Here is a 10,849-nt window from a genome sequence, read left to right as displayed (position 1 = left end):
CAGCAGACAGATCCAATGCCATGTGTCCTCCTCTCAGCTTTGGAGAAGTTGCCTGAGCCTATTTTAGTGGAGGTTGGCATCCTGGTGCTGTAATGCTGTTCTTGCATTTTGAATGTTTTTAGATGAATCAGTCTTAGAAGCACTTTGAGCAGTTTTCATGAATTCTGATCCTGCTGACAAGTCCTGGATCACCCCCATGGACACCCAGCCTATTTCCTCTAGCAGAGATTATTGTTTTCTCTAAACGCAGAGTGACATCCAAAGTCTACATGCAGTCACAACCTGATCCAAGGGTATTACTAACATTAGCTCTGACCCTCTTGGGCTAAGCCAACACAGTTTAGATAGCTATTACAAGTTTTACTGGACTTTAGCTACCCAAGGCCACTGACAACAAGGACACGCGCAGCAATGATGATTTCACAAGAAGCAAAAGAGCATACGGTGTTGGGAGAGAGTGCCCCTGATCCTCATCCTGAGGGTTGCTTTCACCCCCTTACTAATCCTTGGGAAGTTGACCTGGGGAGGTTTGTGCACAAGCTAAGGTGAAAGGGAGTTTTCCTGGAGGTTTGGCAGTGGTGGGAAGCACTGGCAGATAGTCTGCTGACACAAGTCCTAACGGAGGGCAAGGCAGATGGGTTCACAAGATGCACAGTAAGTTGTGGAGGTGTGAGGCTGCTGCTGCTGCAGCAGGTCAGCTGAGACTGGGGAGTAACCAAGGATGTTATAAATCATCTGAACATGAAAACGCCTGCTCCCAGGGCTGCAGAGCCTGGGTGGATCTCAGGTCAGCACCCCGCACTTCCAGGGTTTTTTATTTTGACTGGTAACTGATCCAGTGGCTTGAAATGGCTGCCCCAGAATGCTGTAGGGGTTAAAAGAAATTTGCTTATCTGGTCACAACATATTTTTGCTTCTGTTAGTGAAACTCTGTTGTTAGAGTGGCAATGGATTATTCAGTGCCTTGGAAATGAAGCCTTGATTTGGACACGGCACATACGTTGATAATGTGCATTACTTGTCCTGTCCCTCCAGCTTTGCATTACCAAACACATAGTATGTTTGCAATGGATCCTTAGCTTGAAAGATCACAGCCATTACATCTTGAAATTGATTTTCTTCTGTGGAAAGATGTTTGAAGCAAAAACCAATTTGGTATGTATAAACTACATTAGATATAAGAAGATATCCCTCAGAGTGCACAGGATCACCTTTGAAGCCATTTTTACCCTACCATGAATAACAAGTTGCACAAAAAGGAATTTCTTACAGCTGATCTGATCTCTACCCATCCGTGAGTTGGCTCTGAAATGAGATAAACCTATCTACTCTAATTCAGGACAGGTGTAACATATTTCCCAATCATATTACAGAGGCTCATGAGGCCCGGTGGTGTAATCAGAGCATATTACCAGGGCAAGTGAGGTAGCGCTATCTGCTTTGAAGGACTTGCCTTGCAAATAAGGTGCTAGGCTGCTGCCACTGCCTTCAGGAGGTAACAGGCTGGTCTGTGGGGTTCTACCTGGGCTGCTAGTAAGTAAGCAGTGGCTCTGGAGGGTCATGCATGCGGCTTGCTTTTCTCTTTGGGTAGATTGTCTTGTATCTTTCTTCTCCCCTCCTCTGCCTGATTCTGTCCTTACAGTCTGGTCCTCATCTGGTGCCTGTCTGTTTAGGTACTCTGGCAGCCAACCTACAGAAAACAGCAAAACAGAGAGCATGCTTTAAAGGGAAAAGCAGTGAGGGGGGAAAAAACCCCCACAACAAAACTACCGTGTTTCTCTCCCTCCCTCCTCCCCATCTCTCTTGGCCTTCTGTAATAAGTTTTCCTGATGTGTGCTAACATCTAACTTTTAGGGTATCTAAGAGGTATCAGGGCTTGGGACACTACTTTGATACTGGAGATATAGGTGCATTTGCAGTGCTACTGCTGTCTGGAGCCATCCCCTCTTTTCCCTCAGCACAAGGCTGCCAGCTCCAGTTGTGCCAAGACTGGGTATGTTTTGTGGGTTCTGCATTGCTGTTTTCCCTTGGCAGGAGTGCCAGGTTGGCTCACGAACACTGAGAAGTTATCCCCAAACAGCAGCAGATGGATTCCTAGCAATAGATGCCAACTCACGTTGTCCCTGAGACAACGGGAAAAAGACCCTGGCTGACCAGACCTGGGGTGGGCACTGGTCGTTCTGCAGGGCACAGGGTGACATTCACAGCTGAGCTTGTTGCCTTCGGTGGCAGAAAGCAAATCTTCTGTTGGTTTGCCTGTATGCAGCTGTGGAAATGAAAGGTCTCATATTCATGTATCACGATAATTGATGGTAGTTGTCAAAAGGTGCCTGAGAGCATAACCATCCAGAAGGGGAAGGAAAAATCCATGGTGCCTCAACTGATTTTGTAAAAAGTAACTAGATTGGGGGAAGAAAAAGAACATGTCCTTAACCTGATTTCAACTTTTTGTGGCAGCTGTGAGTGGGTGGATAAGCACAAAGGTACTGCGTGCTATCCAGTCTGTGATTTAAAAGGTCAGCCCTGAGCTCTTTTAATGTGAGGCAATGGGGAGTTAAAAGCTCTGCTTTCTAAATTGTGTATCCTGTGTGATCAAGTGTGCAGGGCTGTGCTGGGGCCTGGGGAGCCCTGTCTCACCTGGCTTGCAGTGATAGCTTGTGTCGGATGCCCTTGGTGTGCTATACCTTCCTAGTATGACATGCCTGCTCCTGGAGGGGACCGATGCCAACCTCAGCGGAGCCCGTTTACCTTTGGTGAGACCCCGATGGAGCGAGAAGCTGGGTCTGTTTGGGCCGTTGCAAGTTGTTCTTGGAGGGTGCTCTTGCTAGGGCACTTGGCTGTCTGGTGCATCCTGCAGCCTACTTGTCGGCATATTATCAGCTAATTTAAAATGACTCAAACAAGCCCTTATCAGTGCATGAGACCAAATGGTATTAGCGGGCATGATGACAAGAAAGGCTTTTATGAGCCACTTCATAAAGCCAAATCCTCAGGAGCTATTGAAGCCATAATTAGATTTGAGGATAATATGATTTTTTTTTTTCCTTCTCTTTTTTCCCCCCCTCTTTCTTTCTTTCTGGTAGCAAATCAAGGAAAAAATTGGAGCACCTGGTTCATTCTTGTGGAGTCAGAGTGTGGCTGCAGGCTCTTTACTCAGTAACACAAAGGGATTACAACTTGATAGCAAGTAGCCCGGGAGAAATGTGAGCATGAAAGTATAGTGGTCTTTTGCTGTAGACAGTGTGGATCCATTATGTACGTGCCTTGAAAAGGCTTCCCAAGCCTTAGGAGTGATTAATAATGAAATCAACTAATAACAAGATCCGCAATGCGAAGAGAAAACTAGCCAGTATTTTGTTATGGGGAGAAAATGAGCAAACCAGCAGGGGACATGCTGATCGTGTCTGATTCATGTTGTCTCTATAATCCCAGCTAAAGTTTTAACAGCCCAGGAAGATGAATTACCCACTCTAACCAACACCCGGATCAGCATGGGGTTTATTAGAAGCAGGCTATCATTTAACAATGTCAGGAGTGTATTTATTATTAAGCAGTAGACTCCACAGTCTAAATGGAAAACGATTACTCCTCCTTAGACACCAAACAAGGTATGTTCATAAAGCCAAATGGCCAATATATTGTATGCTTGCATGAACACAAACACTAGGTCCACTTTACTGGAGACCTCAGGGCTTTCTATGTTTAGCTAAAGACAAATAAACCAAAATGTTTTAAGCTGCTGGAGGACAAAGCTGTACACTAATTTTGACTCTCAAAACTCCCTAGTGACCTCATCCCAGTGACTTCGTAAGAAACCAGAGAGAGGATTCTGGGTTCAGCACAGAGGGATTGGTTAAAAGTGATTGCATGTGGGCCATGGTACAAAAAACACGCAAGAAAACTGTGCGCTAGCAACTAGGCTGCTTTCTAATATGCACTGTGTATTTTCAGCCTAGAGATTGCTCAGAGTCCTTCCCTTTTCCTGGAGACTTCTATCCTTGTCCATAGGGAGACCAATCAGTAAAATGTATGGTAACACACAGCAAACATTTTGGTTTTATTTATCACTATGTTAAGGTACCCAATATGGAAGCATAAATAATATAGTTCCAGTAAACTACCACTTAATGTAGTAATATTTCAGGCTGGATTTGTGGGAAAGGTTTGGGACTGGCCACATTTTCAGTCCAGCTTTGCAAATCTAAAGCATTTCTGTAGGACCAACAAACGTACAATGCTCTCAACCTGTAGCACTGCCAACCAACTCTAAGCATTTTGCAGTTCTGCTATTGCTGCACAATCAAATGGCAATCGCAGCAATAGTCTTTTGGTCTAAATGTGGGAAAGAGTTACTGGGCACCACCATCTGACTGATGTGACTGTCTACATTTGTGGGCTGCCACAATTGGCTTTGAACATCACAAAAAATCTTTTCTTTGCAATTTATGAGGCCTTCTCAGCCATATTTTTAATACGTCCTCCTAATGGCCATGATGGGAGATACCTTGAAATATGACACGGTGGATTTTCAAAATTTAGAAGCCAAGCTGCAGAATGAACTGAGAGCTGGGGCAAGCATGGAACAAACAAGACAGACTACTTTTAACATATAGCCTTTTTTATCGGCTATCTGGGAATACCTGATTTCTGAAGTTTAGGCAGTATTATAAAAATTTCTTAAAATTTCATAATGTCACTTTCAATTAATTTCCTTAATTTCTCAAATTTGGGATTCGTGAATATACTAGACTGGAAATGCAGGATGTGGGTTATGCAGTCAGTGCTGGTCTTTAAACCTGCTCTTCACCAAAGGTTGCTTTGTAAAAAGTAAAATGAACCGGTTGACTTTTCTGGTCCTGTTTCTTATCATGCATTTGGAAGGGGACATACCAAATGTCCATTTGAATGTATTGGCAACTGAAGCCAGTCTTTGCATCTGGCTATGTGGGGCATAATATCTGCTGTTGGTCTGGGGCATGGATCTGAAGGGCCTTGCTATAGCAAGACTTTTTCAGTTCTTCTCACCTTCAGTGCTCAATTTGTCCAATCAAATTTAAAGTCCTTTTGTGTTTCATTGCCATTCCCATCAGCTAGTTCTACTGCTGAACATAGTCTGTCACTGTTCCCTGAATTCTCCATAACCATTATCCACGATCAAGTCATAAAAGCAGATTTGATATCATCTCAACAGGAATGATTTTCATCTAGGCGTGATGAATACCTCTTGCACTCCAATAGCTTGGATTTGAGCCATACATAATTTTTGCATTAATTATATCATTACTGTTTAATTGCTGCAATTAGCAGCATCACTTTCTCTAAGCCATCACTGTCATCATATGGCCTCCACATTATAGCAGCCTCTCACTTCTGCAGGTTGCCACCTGTTGGGGCAACCTATGCTGATTCTCATGTATGGGATGTCCACATAGAAAATAAATACATGATCCCCAAACGACAAGTCGGATTGTCTGCTGCAATGTAACTGTAAGCAGGAAGACTTTCTTCTGAGGATATAAAAGAACTGTGCTCAACTGACCAAAAAGAAAGAGAGTACCTGAGCTGCTACCCTGTCTTTGTTAAGGCACCTAAAACCCTGCAAGGTGTGTGCAAAATGGTGCCTCTCTGAAATGGTCATTTTTCATGTCCTCTTTGTGTAGCTTCAGATGGCTACACAAAGTACAGGGAAGCTGGAATCGGGTCTCAACCTGAATTTTAAGAAGCTTCATAAACTCAATTTGTATGTCACCATGACAGTAAGTGCCACCTGGAAGTGATATGCATGTTGTTTAGGCTAGGAAGTGAAGACCGGGCTGGGAGTGTGTATCAGGAGGCAGACTGATGCTTAGTTAAGAGTGTGACCACACTCTTCAAAAGCACTATAGCTGGTCACATAATGCAGAAGGAGGTTCAGTTCACAGCTGTTAGGATGATGCTTCTGGAAGACCCAAGTGCTTCCTACTGTCTGGTGAAAATGTTAAATAGTGGACTAGTGAAAGGAGTGTCATCTGATAAGTAGCTAGCAACGCTTCTGGTGTCATCTGTGAGTGCTTTAGGAATCTAACCTTATTTAACCCACTGCTGCATCTGCAGTGGGGAGGCTCTATCCAGAGCCAGTTATGGGTTTGCAAGATGTGGGGGAACCTACCACGACGAGCTGAATGGAAGCAGGTCATGGGCAGGCACAAGACCCTCTGCTTTCATCTTGCAGCAGGGCTGGGTGAAGCCCAAACTGTTACAGCTGCAGGCTACGTCTTCACCGTTTCTGACTTTTTGAGCTAAAATTTTCAGCATTACCTCTTGTCAGTCTTCTGCACTAAATTAAAATCCATTTTAGATAATGTCAGAAGGATGCCAGTACAACAGGTTATTAATCCTACATCTATAACTTCCTGAGAAAGCTACTGGGAGTAAAGTATGCTCATGATACTAGCCAAGTACCAAAGTACATGCTTCCATTCTGTAGAGGAAAGGGCTTGTTCCTCTGAAGTAATCGCTCTTCCAGTAATCTGACTAGCCCTCAAGAGATTATACAAATTAAAACTATACTGTGTTATTCAGAAACAAGCTTAGCTCTTTAAAGAGAGTCATACTTTTTACTGTGGTTGTTGGGCTCAGGAGTCTTCTGACTGTCTGAATCTCGAGTCTCCCACTAGCATTAAGCTATCTGCTAACAGCACCATCAGCCATCATTACTTTACTGCACAATATCCATCAAGCAACAAACCCTGGTATTCATTTAGCAGCAGGAGATCATTATCCAGGGGAAGTGTTCTTCGTGCCTTTAGACGCTCTGCCTTAAATAAGGGTCAGCCATCCTGCCAGCTGCATAAAACTCACTTCACCCTGAGTATGAACTCGCAATTTGAGTAAAACAGAAAGGATTGCAACTTCATGAGCTGCTTTTAATTCTCAGTGATTTTTTTTTTTTTTTTTTTTTAGCGTGTGTGTGTGCGTGATGAGAAGGCTCTCTGTGTGCTTCAGGAGACTTTCCGTGATGGCAATGGCTCTGCTGGGAGTTCTTATTATTGTTGCATTTATGTGAGTTTGCTTACACAGACAAAAATCACTCAAGCAAAATCACTGCTGATCACTCTGCAAGTGGGAATGATGTTGAGGTGACAGTTATATGGGCTCAGTTGCGTGGACAGAAACCATCTTCATTGGTTGGAAAAGCCGCCTTAGGAGGAGCTCAATCTTTTCATGTTTGCTTTCAAATGCTTAGGAAGAAAGGCAGCAATTACAGAATGTGGCTGTGGGTCACTTTAAGTCACCCAGTGATGAAAATTTATGCCACATATTACCAGCTTTTTAAAAGGCACTGTTCTGTGCCAGTGGTTACCTGCTGTATAGATAATTGTAAAACAAACTCCATATTCCAGTTGACACCCTTTGTAATTACATCTCACCTTCATTAGGCTATTAAAGTGATAAATACTAGCAATTACATTGAACTCCAGTGAAAAACCTCTGTCTGTGGCATGCACGGACTGCAGTGTGAGTGATTTGCCCAGGAGCCTGGCAGAACTCTGCCAGTGCAGCGAAGCCCTGAACAAGAAACCACAAAAAGGGGGGGGGGGGGGGAGGCCTGTAAAACAGCTCAGCTGATTAGAGAGTATCTGACAGTAAAGTCTATACCCGGCATCGAACCGCACGGCTGGCTCGAGCTGATCCGCTGGCCGTGAGTGGCAGCTTCTTTTCATTTTAATTAGATCTGTGCAGGAAGGGAAATTGTGAGCAGATCTGGCGCGTGCTTTGCCATGGAATAAGGTGTTCGGACCCAGCACTGGTGGCTGTGCCGTGGTCCCTGTGCGCTCACGAGTTTTGGCTCTCCCGTGTTCTTGCACGTGCAATGTCCCTCGTGCAAAGAGGCAGGTTTCCCCGGACACGTCTTTGCTCTGTGCGCCTGTAGGATTTAAACGTGCGCAGTTACCTGTACTCTGGCTCGTGTGTGGTCTCTCACGGGTGACACGGACACGGGTGCTGCTTTCCATCACCAGAAAGGGATACGGTGCGTGGCGGTTTGGAAGGGCTGTCAGGAGCGCTGCCCTGGGCGGAGGGGATTCCGCCCAGGAATCCTCCATGTGGCGAGGATGTCCTGGCCTCCCTTCCTCCCAGGCGATCCCTTCCAGAGAGCCAGGGAAAGAGCTGGTGAGATTTGGATTTTGGCTGATACAAGACTTTCTCCCTGTTGAGTGATTTGGGGGAGCAGGGGAGGCGGGGAAGGGAAAGGGCATCTTTGCCCCAGCGCCTGCAGCACCTCCTCCCCTCCTCCCTTCTCTGATCGTCTTCTGCAGGGCCGTTTCTCTCACTTTTTTTTCCTCACTCTGTGGCATTTCATCCTTCCTTAAGCGTGTTTTCCCTGGAGTGCCACAATCTTGTCCGAGGGGCTGGGCTGGGCCCTGCTGCGGGCCTGGCCCTGACTGGCATGGGGCAGCCCCGGCCTCTCTCCTCACGGCTCATGGCCGCCAGCCACCAGCACCTTGCCCTGGGCACACACTACATGGGCTACACAGGGGCAGAGAGAGATCTTCCCCAAGCCAGAGGGAGCTGAGAGCTGTAACTCCTCTCTCAGCTGCCCACGGGTCTCCCGGGGAAGCGGGCAGACGAGCCGGAGTGTTCGGAGCGGTGTTATTCCGCACGCGCGCGGCTGGTGTCCATCAGAGCTGCGCTGTCATCCCAAAGGTGAAATCCTCGAGCTGATCCCCTGAGCCTGGGTGCCTTGGGATGGCTACTGCCCTGAACCCGGCCCCCAGCCTGGACTAGGGGAAGAGTGGAGGGGAGACCCAAAGGGGGGCTCTCCTGCAGCCAGGGAACGGGCCTGAGGCTTTTGAGTCAGCTTGTGGTGCCGGTGCTGTGGCTGCCCGATGTTAATTGGGCGTATGTGGCTTTACAGCAACTGCTGCGGAACTGCCTGATTTGAATCTCATAGCAAATTTAATTTTAAAACCTCACAGTGCTTTGTTATTGCCATGCGTGCGGTTCAGCGGAGAGATCAGCCAGCCACTGCAGGAGCAGATGTTTCTTTTCCTGATGGATTGAGCCAACACAGAAAATGGAGTGATAGAGTTGGTTTGTTGGGTTTTTTTTAAATAGACATGGTAGCTTCTGCAAACTTTTTCCTGAGGGCTTCTGTAGGGCAACTGCTATTACTGCCAATAGCATGCCCTGAGCTGGACCCAGGCTTGCCCAGCTCCTCAGGGCCGTTGTCCTGGGAGCCAAACAACTGGGGTTTCCTATGAGTAAATCACTTCCCAGAGAAGGACAGTCAAAGTCACCTCTTCTTATCGTTTCTGATCTTCCTATGGACAGATTGAGGGCTTCTCAAATGCATTGGCTGTCTGAAATTATTTGCTGAATACAGCCATTAGTCATTTCTGATTTATGAATTTTTCCGACTGTGAGCAGCTCAAAGTAAGGTATTGGAGATTCAAAATCCTGGCTGTGCTGATGTGTTGATTAGCTGGTCTGAATGCATTAAGGTACTTGATGTATTTCTATTTTCTGTCTAAAATGAGTGTGACCTTTAACTGTTTTGTATTACTAAAAATAATAAGTCATTAGAATCCTTAGTGGTTGGCCTGTGCCTTAAGAATATGATCCAGAGTTAGGAAGAAACAGCTGTGGGCTGCTTATTGACAAATGATAGCAGTGGACTTCCCTCAAGCTTCTTTCAACAGGGATAGCTTTTTGATCCGTGCATTGCCTTGCCATATCTGAGTATCTTGCAGGAGCACCCTGAGCAAAGTTATCAGCACCTGTCACATTATTTCTTCATTTTACCAGAAAAAAAAAACAGGTGGAAGGGGATGATTTGTTTTGGTATGAATGCCTTCTCTAATAAGGCCTGTTCCTAGCAAAGCTCTGTGCATCTCATTAGCTACAGACTAGACACTATACTAGTCTGTTGATGGAGAAATTCTGTGCTGTGTGTTTTCACCCAAATGATAGAAACTCAGTCTATTTTCAGTGACTCGGTCTACACAATGGTCAATCTATTTTCTGTGACTGAAAGGTTTGCTTAGAATACTATTTTTGAATATATTCTTGCCAGTACAATTACTTAGAAGCACATTTGTAGAAAAGTAACATGAAAGTAGCAGGAACCTGGGAAAAAACAAAGCCTTTGAAAAAGAGGAAAGATAATTCCTCAGAAAAACAACAGGGGGATTATAAGCCACTTTCACTGAATGCCAGCCCATTGACCTACCTTTCAAATGGGCATGTCCACAGCCTTGCTGAACTACCCTGCTATTGCCATTATGAAAGGCACTCTCAGACTGCCACGGCACAGTCATCTTCTGGCAATATGTCATCTTGGTCACCGGGGGAAGAGATAGAGAAATCAGTGGGAGATGCCTGGTTATGTGCAAGGGTGGAGTTTAGACCTGGTGTAACTTTCTGTGAAATCAAAGGTGCTAGTGTGACTTTGGGGCAGAACACCCTGTGGCCCGGCCCTGCCCTGCTCTATTGTCTAGGCTATAGGGCTGGTTGGAGGTGTTTGTAAGTGGTTTATTCAGTCAAGAGTAAACAGATAGATGTGTGAGTCAAATCCAAGCTCTGGCTGAAGCCCAGTGTTTGGTTTGGTGCTAATGAGGCTTTCTGGGTGTTGTGTTAGCTATAATTCTTCTTTGGGCACCACAGTTTGGGCTCTAATACCTACTGCAGATGCTGACAGCAACACAAGTCAACTTTCCTATGCTTTGGTGACACCCAATTTGCTGTCTGTGAGGAATGCAACCCTAGGTAATAGTCAGCAGGTAGAGTCAGTGGACCCAGTCCTTGCAAATATTTATATTTCAAGTACTCTTTACACAAGCTTTAATAAATGGCTTTGCACAGATGTAGG

General features: G+C 45.5%; 1 protein-coding gene across 2 annotated transcripts in view; it reads left to right on the top strand.

The window, feature by feature from the left end:
* Positions 1-10,849, top strand: part of CAPN13 (calpain 13) — a 71,434-nt gene continuing 60,585 nt past the window's right edge. For both annotated transcript variants that reach the window (XM_069799999.1, XM_069799997.1), the window contains exon 1: positions 1-1,533. The gene's annotated coding sequence lies outside the window, so the exon portion shown is untranslated. The remainder of the gene's footprint in view (positions 1,534-10,849) is intronic.

Source organism: Haliaeetus albicilla, chromosome 13 (assembly GCF_947461875.1).
Source record: "Haliaeetus albicilla chromosome 13, bHalAlb1.1, whole genome shotgun sequence".
Classification (NCBI taxonomy): domain Eukaryota; kingdom Metazoa; phylum Chordata; class Aves; order Accipitriformes; family Accipitridae; genus Haliaeetus; species Haliaeetus albicilla.
This window is presented reverse-complemented; position numbering and strand designations above follow the sequence as displayed.